Genomic DNA, 13,899 nt, shown 5'->3' on the forward strand with positions numbered 1-13,899 from the left:
AAATCTGAGACAATGACCTACAGGCATCATTTGCATGCAGAACTACGATGGAGAGACATTGAGAGACTAGAGGCAGGATAAAGTCAAACAGAAGTGGCCAGATGGATAAATGTGAATCTTTCTGTGGTTCATAGACTTTGGAGGCAATTTCAAACCACAGATTCGGCATCTAGGAGGTTCAGCCAAGGACGGCCAACTGCTACAACGAGCGCCGATGACCGATATTTGACATTATGTGCATGCAGGAATAGAGCCGCTACTCTGACTCTTTTTAGATTCTCCCTTGCTGCAGCCACCGGAAGGTTGGTGTCAACGTCAACTGTGCGTAGAAGGCTTCAGGAAGGTGGTCTGTATGCGAGGCGAGCAGCCATTTGCGTGCCGCTCATGTCAGGCCATAGGAGAGACCGTTTGCCGTAGGCACGACAACATTTCTACTGAACGCCTGATCAGCGGAGGGCTGTTCTCTTTACGGATGAGTCTAGGTTTAGTCTAGAAAGAGATAGTAGGCGTTATTTGATATGGAGAAAACCTGGAACCCGTTATCACCCGTCAAACATCCGTTAAAGAGATGCATACGGAAGAAACAGTGCCTGTGTTTGGGGTGGTATCTATTTGGGTGGACGCACAGACCTCCATGTCTTTCCAACGGAAATCGTGAATCCTCCGGTTTATAGAGATGACATCCTTGATGCTTATGTGTGCCCATGTGCCGGGCAATAGGTGATGCTTTCCTGCTACAGGACGATAACGCAAGATCACACAGGACTCGCATCGTAAATGATTATCTTCAACAGGAAACAATTATGCGCATGGAGTGGCCAGCTCGACCCCCGGACTTGAATCCTATCGAGTACATTTGGGATGCTTTAGAGAGACGTCTAACTGCTCTCAATCCGCCCCCTCAGACCCTTGCCGCGCTTGCAACTGCTTTGCAAGAGCAATGGCTCTCGCTTCCTATGGAACTGATAGACCGCATAATTGAAAGCATCACGCATCACTGTATGTGCTGTATTGCTTCTAGAGGCGACCATATTTCATATTGAAGGTACTTTTCCTATAGCAAACTGACACCTTCGATTTGTTCATTTTATAAATGTGTTAATTTCTATACTACCATAATTGTCTGGTAATTTATTTTTATGTTATTTTATACCTTACTATGTGTTGTATATTGTGGGTAAGTTTGATAAAATTCTACGTGTAACTTCTTCAGTAATCGTGATTTTTGCGATTTTTCCTTAATTTATTATAACCAGTGTATTATTTCAAACAGTAGCAGACTATTGACAGACGCTGAGTGCAGATAAGAATAAAAAGATTAGCCGGGCGATGTGATTCAAACATATAAAGAAAGGTTTGTATAGCTTATAGTAACAAAATAAAGTTTATTGTGTTATGTTCCTTGCTTTACTGGAAATACTGTTTTTTAGATGGAAAGAGTATAATCGTTTTGAAACATAGAGAAAAGCTATTTTGGGTTCTTCATAGAAATACTCCAGAAAATGTCTTTTATTGTTACAGAGTCTAGGTTTATTTTTTCTTTTTGGAAACATAAGCTAGCGAGCTTTCAAAGGACTGTATGAGGAATTATAAGCGGTCTTGACAACAACAGACGAAGTTAGAATTGTGTAAAGAAACTCTACTCAATCATATATAGTTGAACAGACTTGGGCTTCCATAATCCAACGCTTCTGGCTTAGTTCAAACAGGAAATGCTGAACTTAACACAAAATGCTATTTAACTACCCTAACGGCTCACAGGATAATTTAAACGAACGGGAAGGCTCTGACTCATAGAAGCCAGCGGAAATAAGCCTAGTTTCTAGAAGCCCTCAACGCTACAGAATCAAATCGCTAATATCACAAAATAGCAACTTGGTCTTCAAGCGGTCATAACATGCTCTAAAATCACGTTACGGAAGCTTTGCTTGAATAGCATTTCTTTCCAACTTAATCTGGATAAACCTGCGCTATCTGGTTAATAATTTGACAGGAAACCGTGGATGAAAAATGAGAATGAAAGGAAATTTGCTGTAACTACAAATTAAATAGTAGGTCAAAATAAATGAATCTCCACACTGTAATAATGCAATCATGTCAATCTGAAAGGCATTTATTCAAATAAGTTAACACTAAAGCCGTGCCTGTCTATTTCAGTTAAGATTACTGAACAGAAAACAAAGTTCTCGAAGATATCTTATTAATTGACACTAAAACATATAAATAAGGCATACTGATTCTTGTTTTTCAGATTTTTTGTGGAATCAGAAAAATGAGGGGGGGGGGAAGAGAAGTAAATTATGTAACTGGCTGGAAGATTACATTGGAGCAAGTCTGAACCTTATAAAATATTCTGCTAGACATATATAAAAGAAAATGCAGAACTTTCTTAACTTAGAACTTAATTATTATTATTAATAATTACTTCATTCATTTGGAAATTAAGAAAGGTCTAAATGTTTCTCCAACGGCAAAGCTACTATCTTATCACTATGCAATTTCAGATCTGTAACTAGAAAGAACTATAATGACATGATGTTTTCTGTCTATATAATCAGCCATTCACATAAATTCTGTATTATGGGTTAAAGTGAAAAATAAAGGGGATGCCAAATTTTTTCATTGTTTCATAATGACGTTATTTTGGTGACCATTTTTTTTACATCTGATTTCCGTGGGATAGTTCTCTCCTGGTCATGCGCTTGCTGTTTTAAAATGCTATTTGTTAATCTTATAACTGCATATTTTGTAAACAGCAAAAATTAATTGTGAATTTTTAAATAACAGAAACTGTAACGGATCTAGTTACAGTTACAGATCTGTTTGAGTTCTAAGCTGTTTGTATGCATGATCTCGGTATAAGGGTGTCCGCCGATAACATCGCGGCAAAAACATCGCGGACGAAAACAACGCGGAGAAAACAACGCAAGGCGAAAACGTCGTGCTACAAAACATCGTGGGAGAAAACATCGCAAAGAGAAAACATCGCAAAGAGAAAACATCGCAGTTCTAAAACATCGTGATACAAAACATCGACGTCGAAAATAAAGCGGTTCAAAAACTTCGCAGTTTAAAAACATCGTCGTCGAAAACATCGTGGTAAAAAATAAAGTATCTACAAATCATCGCATGGCGATAACATCGCAGACATGTTTTTTTCAGGTTTTAATAATTGTAAATTTATATCCCCATAATGATTTGTGAGCACAAGATGTAAAGGTAGATAATTTTTACTTTCACATTTTTTTATTAACTAATAAATTTTTGCTGAAAACGTAAGAAGGAAACTTAAGCATAGAAAATTAAATGCAACTTATAGATTATACTTTTCACGAAAAATTACCAGTAAAAACTTCATAAAAATGATTTATTAATGGCCCTTTTTTAGTTAACTATGTCGGTTTCATTCTATTAAGTGCTATAAGTTGCATGAATTTTCTATGCTTACGTTTGCTTCTTATTTTATCAAAAAAAATGTATTAAAATGTATTAGTTAATAAAAAATATGAAAGTAAAAATTATCCTTCTTTCCATCTTGCGCTCACAAATCATTATGAGGATATCCGTTTACAATTATTAAAACCTGAATAAAACTTGTCTGCGATGTTATCGTCATGCGATGATTTGTAGATACTTTATTTTTTACCACGATATTTTTGACGACGATGTTTTTAAACTGCGAAGATTTTGAACCGCTTTATTTTCGACGACGCTGTTTTGTACCACGATGTTTTCTCTTTGCGATGTTTTCTCCCACGGTGTTTTGTAACACGACGTTTTCGCCTTGCGTTGTTTTCTCCGCGACGTTTTCGTCCGCGACGTTTTCGGCTGTAACCCGGTATAAGCGTTGCGGAGTGACTTGGTGTTAGTTCATGCAAGAAATGAATCCACGTCGCTAAAACAGTCAACTTTATTGATACAACGTATTCATCAAAACACAAAAGCTACTGCACGATACTCGAACTGTGCAGAGATGAAGCTAATGTGTGGTGTCAGCAGAACTTAGAAGAGTGTTTAACCCTGCGTGTCAGCTGGGAACACAGACAGATATTACGAAACAGGTGACGTCAGCTGGCGGCGAAACCTGAACGTAAGATAACAATACAGTATCCCTCCAGTGACAAAGTCAGGAAACAAAAGAGTTTGATTAAAAGATTCCAATAAAAGATATAAAAATTCTAAAAAAAATATACTTTACATCAGAATATACGTATAAATGATATGTAAATGGTGATATACAAATAATAATATAAGTTAAAATTCTAATTGAAGCACATAACAATACAATGCGCCTTACAATTAAATAGAAGTAACGAAAATTTAATAAAATAAGAATATCTTTTGCAGCAGATTAAGAAGAGAAAAATATTCAATTCTATTACAGTGATCAGCCTTTTGGGGAAATGAACACAACGTTCACTGCGAGTAAGCATATATTTTGAAGCAATGTTTGAGTCTGCACAGACTTTTTGGAATAGAGTCTTAGTTAATTACAAGTGCATCTAAGCGTCTGACAATATACACATCGGTTTTAAGCAATCGTTTTAAACTGTACTATTTTTGTTATTTACCCCCTTAAGAAAATTTTTGTCCGTTCGTTTAATAACGACATGAGATCCAGTGTAAGGTGGGGCTAGAAGAGGTTTAACAGAATCGATCCTTAGAAATATATGAGAACAGATATGGAGTGCAAGGTATACAGGAAAGCTTTTCAGTCCATTTTGATTTGTTATGAGCCACTTTTAAGCTGCTTATGAAATTTTTCCATCAGCCCTTTGGACCGAGGATGGTAAGCAGCATATATTCAGCAGAAAAGCATATATTGATATATTATTGGCTTTTGATCTGGATAGATTGTAAAGGCCAGCAGGAGCCGAAATTTCTTGAGCGATAGACATATAGTCAGTATTTCTCGATCCAGTCAGTAATTGTCCCTTCGCTTTGACCTTTCCTGTGTTAAACGGAATTAAAACACAATAGGTTCATAAACTGAATTATGCAATTGCATTAATGAGCTACAAACCACAAAGTCTGATACATCAGTACAACTGTACTGATGCATCAGCATCAAAGGAGCACTAGAACTGCATCAACTATAACTGGATTTCTGACAAGGGTTGCTTCGGCCCTTGCCTTTTTACTTCCTTGTACAAAGTAAAAAGGAAGTATTGTAATCGCGAAAAGTTTCAGGCAGCATATTTCAACGAAAATATCCATTTTGACTGCTTTCGAATGCAATTTAACGACGTTTTTGCGTGATATCTGTACGTAAGGACCGAATAAAAGACTCTTTTTCTTCAAAAAAATTATAAAACTTCTTTAAAATGAATTCTCAACAGAATTTTTCGTGGCGTCTGTACGAACTTATGTACGTACGCACGTATTTCGCATAACACAAAAACGAGCAGTCTCAGAACGTTGAAATTTTGTATATAGGACTCCTATAACATGTAGATGTGCACCTCGTATTTTGGTTGCAATCGGACGCACCAAACGTATATAAATATATTTATATATATATCCACTCTGTTACCCGGCTCAATGATTTCAGTTTCTTTACTCTTATATGTTTGTAAATTGTACATTTTTTTTGCTTTAAAAAATGATTGAATTATGTTGTTCTTATCTTCCGGTTAAGGTTTTTATGCCTTTAGTAAATCTGTATGCAATATTTTTAGAATTATCGACAATTTTAAAGTTGTTTAAGTGCCGCTAAGCCTAATAATTTTTTTGATGGCGGCCATTGCTTGTTTACATTTGAAACAGCAGAATAGTGGATTTGTTGCCAATCTATAGAAACTTAGCTTCGCAACAACAAAGACAACGCCTTCATTTATTATTGCGAATTAAATCATGCTTAATCCTTTCTGGAATTTTTTTGAGGAAATAAGGGTGTAAGATTTACTTCGTAATTTTTAATATAGATATTTTGAGTTTTTATGTATTTTTGTCTTGTCGCGAAGTGAGAACTGAATTAATTGAATGAGAAATACTCAATCGTCTGTGAAAAACTGTTTCTTTTTTGTTTCGTTTGCTTAATTTCTTTTATACATCTAGCTTTATTATAGTATTTGAATAGAACATGTGGCAACGATTAGATAATTCTTTAAATGGTATAAATTTTGTGTATTCTGAGTTATAATATGAACGAAATATAATACTGTTAAGTGAACCTAGCGCTACAGTGTCGCTATGGTAAACAAATAGAGTGAATTTTAAAGAATGCATTTATTCTGCTTTAGTTTATGTGCTGTCGGAGAAGTAGATTTAATTCAATCCAATAAGTTTAAACGAAATGCAATAAAAATGGGTATAATTTAATATTCCGTACAAGGAAGTCATGTGGTGTACACGTCAGATTTTTTTGTATTAGTGAATGCTTTCTCAGTTTTCATCGTCCCATACGAGAAGGTCTTATTTAAGTTTAATTGGCTGTAAATCTTTCTCTTTTATTAATGCAGCCTTCCAATAACTTATTAAAGGAAGGCCGATCAAAGGTTGCAGCTGCTTTACACAGCCCAAACTGCCTTCCGGCTTTCTTTGGCACAACTTACAAAACATAAGAGTAAAGAAACTAAAATCACTGAGCCGGTTAACAGAGTGGATATATATATAAATATATTTATATACGTTTGGTGCGGCCGAGTGCAACCAAAATACGAGGTGCAAATCTACATGTTATAGCAGTCCTATATACAAAATTTCAACTTTCTGAGGCTACTCGTTTTTGAGTTATGCGAGATACGTACGTACACTGCCCCCAAAAAATGGGACAGTTCTATATCTCCTGTTCTACTGGGTCGATTGATAAAACTCAAATTGTGTTTTTCATGTCTCGAAAGCGCGACTTAGGATATATATTAGATTTATATATAGCACTATTCTAACATGGGTATTTTGATCTACGACACAAATTATGCCAGACTGCCAAATTCTGGAAAAATCGTTCGAGTAGTTTTTAAAAAATTAGCTCTCAAAAGTTTAGCTCCTTATTGTTTATTGAATTTGGCATACATTTATTAATATCTCTTTTTTTATTAATATTTTTTATTTTTCTTGTCACATTTCTAAATTTAAGTTCATTCCAAATAAATGTCCCCCATTTTTTGTGGTTTATTTTTAAAATTTCTATTTTTAAATAGTTTTTATTAATTTTTCGAAAAACCTTTTGAATTATAACCTATAAAATTTTTACCATCATCATCAAAATTCGGGTATTATATTAATGAATATTTTACGACAACTACCGAAATGCCTTCCAATCTTGGTGCACACTTAAATTTTAAATTATCAATTATAGATTCAATTTCATTAAGCGTAACGTGCCCTCACCCGGGAGCACTGAAATTATCTTCCTTCAAATGTATCCAAATTCTCTTTTTTTTCATCCTCAGGAGGAAGGTTCATGGCTTCAGTAACCATTCCTCTAAAAACTCGATACAGACGATTGTTGCTTTATGCAACACGTTCTCCAGATACCTCACTCACTGAGGATATCTGGTCATGGGTTGCCGAGAGACTGGCATACCGCCACTCGCCAGCCACTCGATTGATGAATTCTGCGAAGCAGTTGAAGCCGCATGGAATGAAATACTCGTATATATCATCCAAGCTTGTTCAACTCGATGACCAGCCAGACCAACTGAACATTTTTTTTATATCCTCCACCTATTACATTGATTATGTACAATAAATATGATCTTTCTACTTGCTTTTCTTCGAGGTATATCAGTTTTAATGGCCAGAAAAATATATTGCAGAAAACTAGAATAAATAGTTCGTCTTCTTTTGGTACGTTTATTTAAAACTGCGTTTTGATTACTAGTTCGTATAGCATGAGTTTCAGTGTAACGTCAGTGATATGCATATCAAAGTTCTCATATAGAAGTGTTTCAATAGTAAATCTTGTTAGTGTGATGGCAACTGTTTTCTTAATCAGGCGACGATGTAAGTTTCTTGTTTGTAAAATTCATGTCAGATTTTAAATCCACAATCTTTTCCTAATTCTTCAGCCGTGGAAGAAAAGGTCAGAAGCATCACTTGTAAACCGAATTGCAGCATAAGAAATCTCAGTTTTATTGGCAAAAACTTGATTTTTCAGTAAATTGGTATACTGATATTACAATTCTTAGTTTTGAATAAATTCTCCACTCTTCAATCTGTAACACAGACAGCCAATTCGCCTAATACTAAGAGTCGCATGTTAGAAATGAAGAAAGTTCAAGAGCCACAAATGGATTTTCTAACAGTCGCAATTAAGTATTTACATTATTTTAAATGCAGTTAAATAAGTTTCTAATGTAGAGCACTGAAATAAATTAATGAGAATCTCGTATTTTTATGTAATTACTGTGGGTACATGTAAATATAAATGTATTATTCTTATTTCTTCCGCTTTATAATCAGCGAGGAAAATTTCTACGGCATACAAAATCGGAAAGTATTCTAAAGAGTAACTAAATACTCGTTTCTTCCCACATGACAAAACCCAAGTATTTACTCCTGGTTTCTTCTCTGTTATTAATTGTTGAATAATTTTAGAAGAAGTAATTGGAAATCTTAAGAAGAGTAATGGCCCTTACGAGTACATAAAAAAATTATAAGCATTTTTAGGTGAGTGAAGAAGAAGCACATATTCGGAAAGCAGATCCAGTGAATTTTCGTTATTTTGAATTCATATGAATCTCTGAAAAAAATGAAATAAGAAACATAATTCTGAATTCCCAGTGTCACCTCTTGATGACTCTGAGTGCAGTATGGCGTCTAGCGAAATCTGCAGGAACTTTACAATTCCTCGTTACACTTCCTTGAAAATTCTTACAACCAACTCTCGAATTGTCTTGTTTATTTTGAACTTAGACGTAACCTACTACTAATAAGTTCTGGGTATTTCTCTGAACTCTTTTCATGATACATCATGGCTGTATCGCACTCATGATTCCAGTTGTCAACAAGTTGAGCTATTCAGACACGGCTATTGTATTTTGAGCTGTTCATTGGAATTTGAATTGTTTGCTAAATTTTGTTGAAAAAATGAATCCCAAGATTTAAGAATATGTTTATGGATTTTATTACTAAATTTTATTTATATCTTTTAATAAATATATTTTTGAAAAGTGTATTCTTAAATTAGTTTCTCATTATGCAACCTTTGAAATTTTGCTTTATTGAAAAACATATAATATCAAGCAAAATTTTCTCCCTTTCTTCATCTTATTTCAATGATTCGTGAATGACTTCAGAGCCATAAAGGTTATTCATAAAGATCTGAGGTACATAGTAATAGTTATATGTATGGACGTAAGAATATCAGAGTGTATGGATATATCTCATTAAAAAAGTAGTGCCACTTTTGCAATGTGGAGGACGCAGTTGGAATGAAGGTTTAGCTCCCATTATCAACGTTATCATGAAAACTCGTATTAGAGTAATAAATACGAAGTTTTATGAAGTAAATGGAAAAATAGTTAGGATGATCAGACAGTCTGTAGACACTGCTAGAGTCTGATTATGTTTAAAAGTAATGGCAGGTGTGATGGTAAGGCCAGACGTTATGGAGCGGCGATGTGATGCTAGAATCCTATATAGTCTTCAAAAGGAAAACAAAGATACAGCTACGATTTCTGTGTTATTATTTTTGAAACAACATCCTCAACTATAAATATAAATAAAACAATATGGATTATATGCAAGGGCATACAGGAATGGAGGAAACGAAGACTTTTGCTACGTTGCTAAAAATGCAATTACTATTCCTGATTCCGAAGTTATGAATCTAAAATGGTCTGTATCATATTAAAAAAAGAAACACATAAGAAAATAAATATGGCTGAACAGAATTCACACACTATCCTGCTTTGGAAAGAGCTGTATTCTTCTCAAGGCAGGAGAACATATGACCTAACTGTTGAGGTATTAGTGTTCGCATTCTTATTGTTTAAAAAGAATTATAGCTTTCTGTTACGTCCGATGCATTCTAAAACTTAATCCTATTTTATTTGTTTATATATTCTTTATGTTATGTTTGATTGGTTGTTTTATGTGCCTTGCTTATGATTTAGTAAACCATGATTTGCTGTAAAGTTTAACCTCTGTAAACGCTTTCTCCCTCTGCCTGTATCTCTGGGTATTTCTCTGTAATAAATGTTTGTTTTTTAAACCACGGCATTTTAAATATTCAGCACTAATGTAATCAATGAGAAAACATGTCCTAGCAAGTTAATAATGCAAAATTTAATTCCATAAATTAAATAATCCAAAATTTCATCACAAAATCAACAATATTGTCAAATTCTTTTTGGAATAAGGCCAAAATATTTGTGAGCAATAATTGTTACGAAATAATTTTTATTTTAGTGCATATATCCTTCCAAATAATAACGATATGAAAATATTTTGGAAAGATAGCACGGAGTCTCTGTCACTAGATTAGTAGAATCGCGGGATAGTATGTGTATCTTAGGTCCTTGTGTCCCGTATGCTTATTCCTGTCCTGTTTCGAAATTTTATCCCATTGCGATTGATCTGTAGCTGATTTGGAATTTCAATGCATATAGTATTTAAAAAATCTGAAGTACAGAAGTCTTGTTTCAGAGAAAAATGCAGCCTATTTTTATTAATATTTATGTATGAAAGAGCTCCTCTTGAGCATGAAGCCCTCGCAGTTAGGGGTGTTGTAGAACCCGCAAAACGGTTCTGGGTATATTTGGTTATCGCTCAAACTTTCCTCCTTTTGAGTAGTAACATGTCTGAACCGGAATCTTCAGAAACGGAATAACTCTGATTTATTCTTCGAATATTTGACTCTGATCTCAGCCTATGTGTAGAACACAACACTTGAAAATGGAAGATTTTAGTATAAATAACGTGTTACACAGAAAGAGAAAATTAAAAAATACGTCAATACTTTTTATTCAGAATTCGCGAAACTGATTAAGGAAACACTTTGATTTCTCTTATTCAAAACATGTACAGGAAAATTCACTTTTTTTCAAGTACTACGTGTTTAGAAATTTGCGTTTTGTTGTAAATGCTTCATTTTCTTATTCCATTTATAATTCATTTTTGCTGTTCGGTATAAGAAGAAGGTTTTGAAGATATTGCATATTTCTTTATTTTTCTTACACGTCTGGAACTGTTCTAATAGTTTACATTATAAGCTATTCTGCGCAATAATTTTAGCTATATAGGAATTAATTTTAATTGTTGTTTAAAATAATATTGTTGCGTATGTACCGGTTCGTAATAAATTGAATGCACAAGTCTGATGAAAAATGAATAAAAATTTATTATTACCACAACAAATTAAAACAAAATACTTAAATTTCCTCAGATATTCGTGCAGTATTGCAATATCTCACAGTAGTTATCTTTTAAACTACTAAAAACACTGAACAGAACTTAATTCAAAATAGAAAAAGCTAATCCGACTTTATCGCGAATTCGCTACGGTAAACAACAGCAATTTTCTAAACAAACCTCATAAAACAACTCTCCTGAGATGTTCTCTCACTGGCTTTCATAGATTTTTAAATCTGCCGCATGAGAGAATTCTAGTAATTTCTCGAAAGAAAAAAAAAGAGTAGAATTACGATTACAGTAAAACACACTAGTCAATTAATTACCTTTATTCGAATTGAATATAAATTAAAAGAGATATTTATTTATTAAATGTTAAATGCACATGCTCCTGTATTTTTAATTTTCCAGCATAGCTTTCTGTTAATATTCGTCACGTGCTGCACTGCACGGGGAAAAAACAATTTAATTTATAATTCTACAAACATTAGCTATTTAAATACCAAATTCGTTACAATATCAATGATATAATCCAAGTGAAAAAAGATTAGGGCTAATTTGTCTTAAAATGTCTTCCAGAAAATGCATTTCTGCATTGAAATCTTGTCAATTCTTTTACATGGTTTGCCATAATAATGTATTAGATTCTTTGCATTTCTATTTTGTTCCACGCTGACATACATTCTTACTTGAATATCGGTATCTGAATATACTTGGTCTGCTGTAAAGGAACATGCGCGCATTATGCATTGATTGGAATATTAGAACATGCATTTTGGTCAACGTGAAAATAGAGACATGCCAGCTCCGACGGGTCCAAGAACTCTTTCTGTATATCTTATTCATTTTTTTTCTTATTAAGAATATATCCCGTTAAGGGAGAAAGTGAGTTTCATAACTATGAAAAAAATATCTCATATACTTATGTGTAGTGGTCATCATAACTTAAATATCATCTGGATTCGAATGGCTCGCATGGATCACTGAAAATAGTCCTGTTTCAGACTATTTATTTCATTTCAACAGGTTCAATTTAATAATTGGGAGCCCTAAAATAACCTTCTTCTAATACAATAATCGTCTAGATTCAAAGACAACTTAAAAACTTAAAAGATAAAAACATTTCAGTTGCTTTTACATTTGTTCGTGGACATACAGCTGTTGTTGGGAATAAAAGCCCGATTTTCTTGCAAAGACTGCCATCAAGAGCGAAATTGTCATTTTTATCAGTATCCTTAAATCCTTTTATAAGAAGGTGATGAACAAAAGTATTGTGGAGTCGTGGAATGAGGAATACTTTAGTTAAAATAAAGGGAGCTTAAATAAGAGATTTTCCATTTCCATTAAAATGAGATTGTCATGTCATTAGTTTTTCACAAGTTACAAAATGACCTAATTCCTTACTCGTCATTGAAACTTTAAAAGTTATCTGACAAGATTTAACATTCCAGAGACTTTTTGTGATTGCACCCGTCGGTGGCGAGAAAGATGTTGAATGTATTTTCTTCTTCTGTGTTCCAAATTTGACTGTGAAAGAAAGAACTTAAAACTGGCACTTCGAAATATTAATATTAACTGGGCTTCCAGATGTTCATCAGTTTAGTGGGAGAATTGCCTTTGACGTTTGGTTTTGTAAATTCATTGTAAATTATTGTAATTCTTCATAATTTTTTTAACCATTTCCTTTACTGTTTATTTTTCTATATTGCGTTTCATACTTGTCTTCCATAAATATGTGGTGTATGGGGAATTATTTAAGTTTATAATAAAAATATATGGATTCGAAGAATTTTCCGCCTCATGTATATCATTAAAATAATGCTGAGTTGAAAATCTTATCTCCTGGATTAATTCATATAAAATGTATTAAAACATTTGAAGTTTAATACTAAGTTGAATCATTATACCGCATTCATATCAAAATTACTTGTTATGCATGATTTCATATGCTAAATACGATAAATTAAAAATGCCAGATATATTTAAATAGCTATAAGAATTTAGTGTCAAATAAAATATTGCTAATGGGAAATGTGTATCTTTCACGTTTACTTAGAATAACCGAGTTAAAAAAAGCTTTGAGACACATAGAAAGGATAATGATGAGAGAAAATTGCTGTAAGTCGACAACGCTCGTGTTACCAAGATGCACGGGAGGCAATTTTAAAGTGCCCACCGTTCAACTAACTCAATTCTAAATTTTAGATCGTCTTTATCGTTTTCGGATTTTCTGTGCTGTCAAAACAAACAGTATTATTATTTGATAAACATATTTGTTCCAAGCCGTGCTAAGTGATATAAAATAAATGCATCTTGAATCATTAACTATATTCTTTCTTTATTAAACAGATGCAATAGCCTTTATTGTGGCATTAAACTAATGAGCCTATCGTAACTGCATAGCTTAAAATTGTTTCAGTTCTTAAAATCAATCTGCTTTCCAAGATCAGACTACAGTTTCTTTTAATGTTATAATTTTTACAATAATGAAATTTTTAAACATATTTTTTAAGTGCTTGAAATTTTAATGGACGTACATTTCGAGAGGTATTAGACCTTAAGTTTTCAGATTACAGTTTCTTCTTCATATTACAAAATTTT

Source organism: Stegodyphus dumicola, chromosome 7 (assembly GCF_044657685.1).
Source record: "Stegodyphus dumicola isolate Sdum_Otavi_A_Nest chromosome 7, ASM4465768v1".
NCBI classification, from domain to species: domain Eukaryota; kingdom Metazoa; phylum Arthropoda; class Arachnida; order Araneae; family Eresidae; genus Stegodyphus; species Stegodyphus dumicola.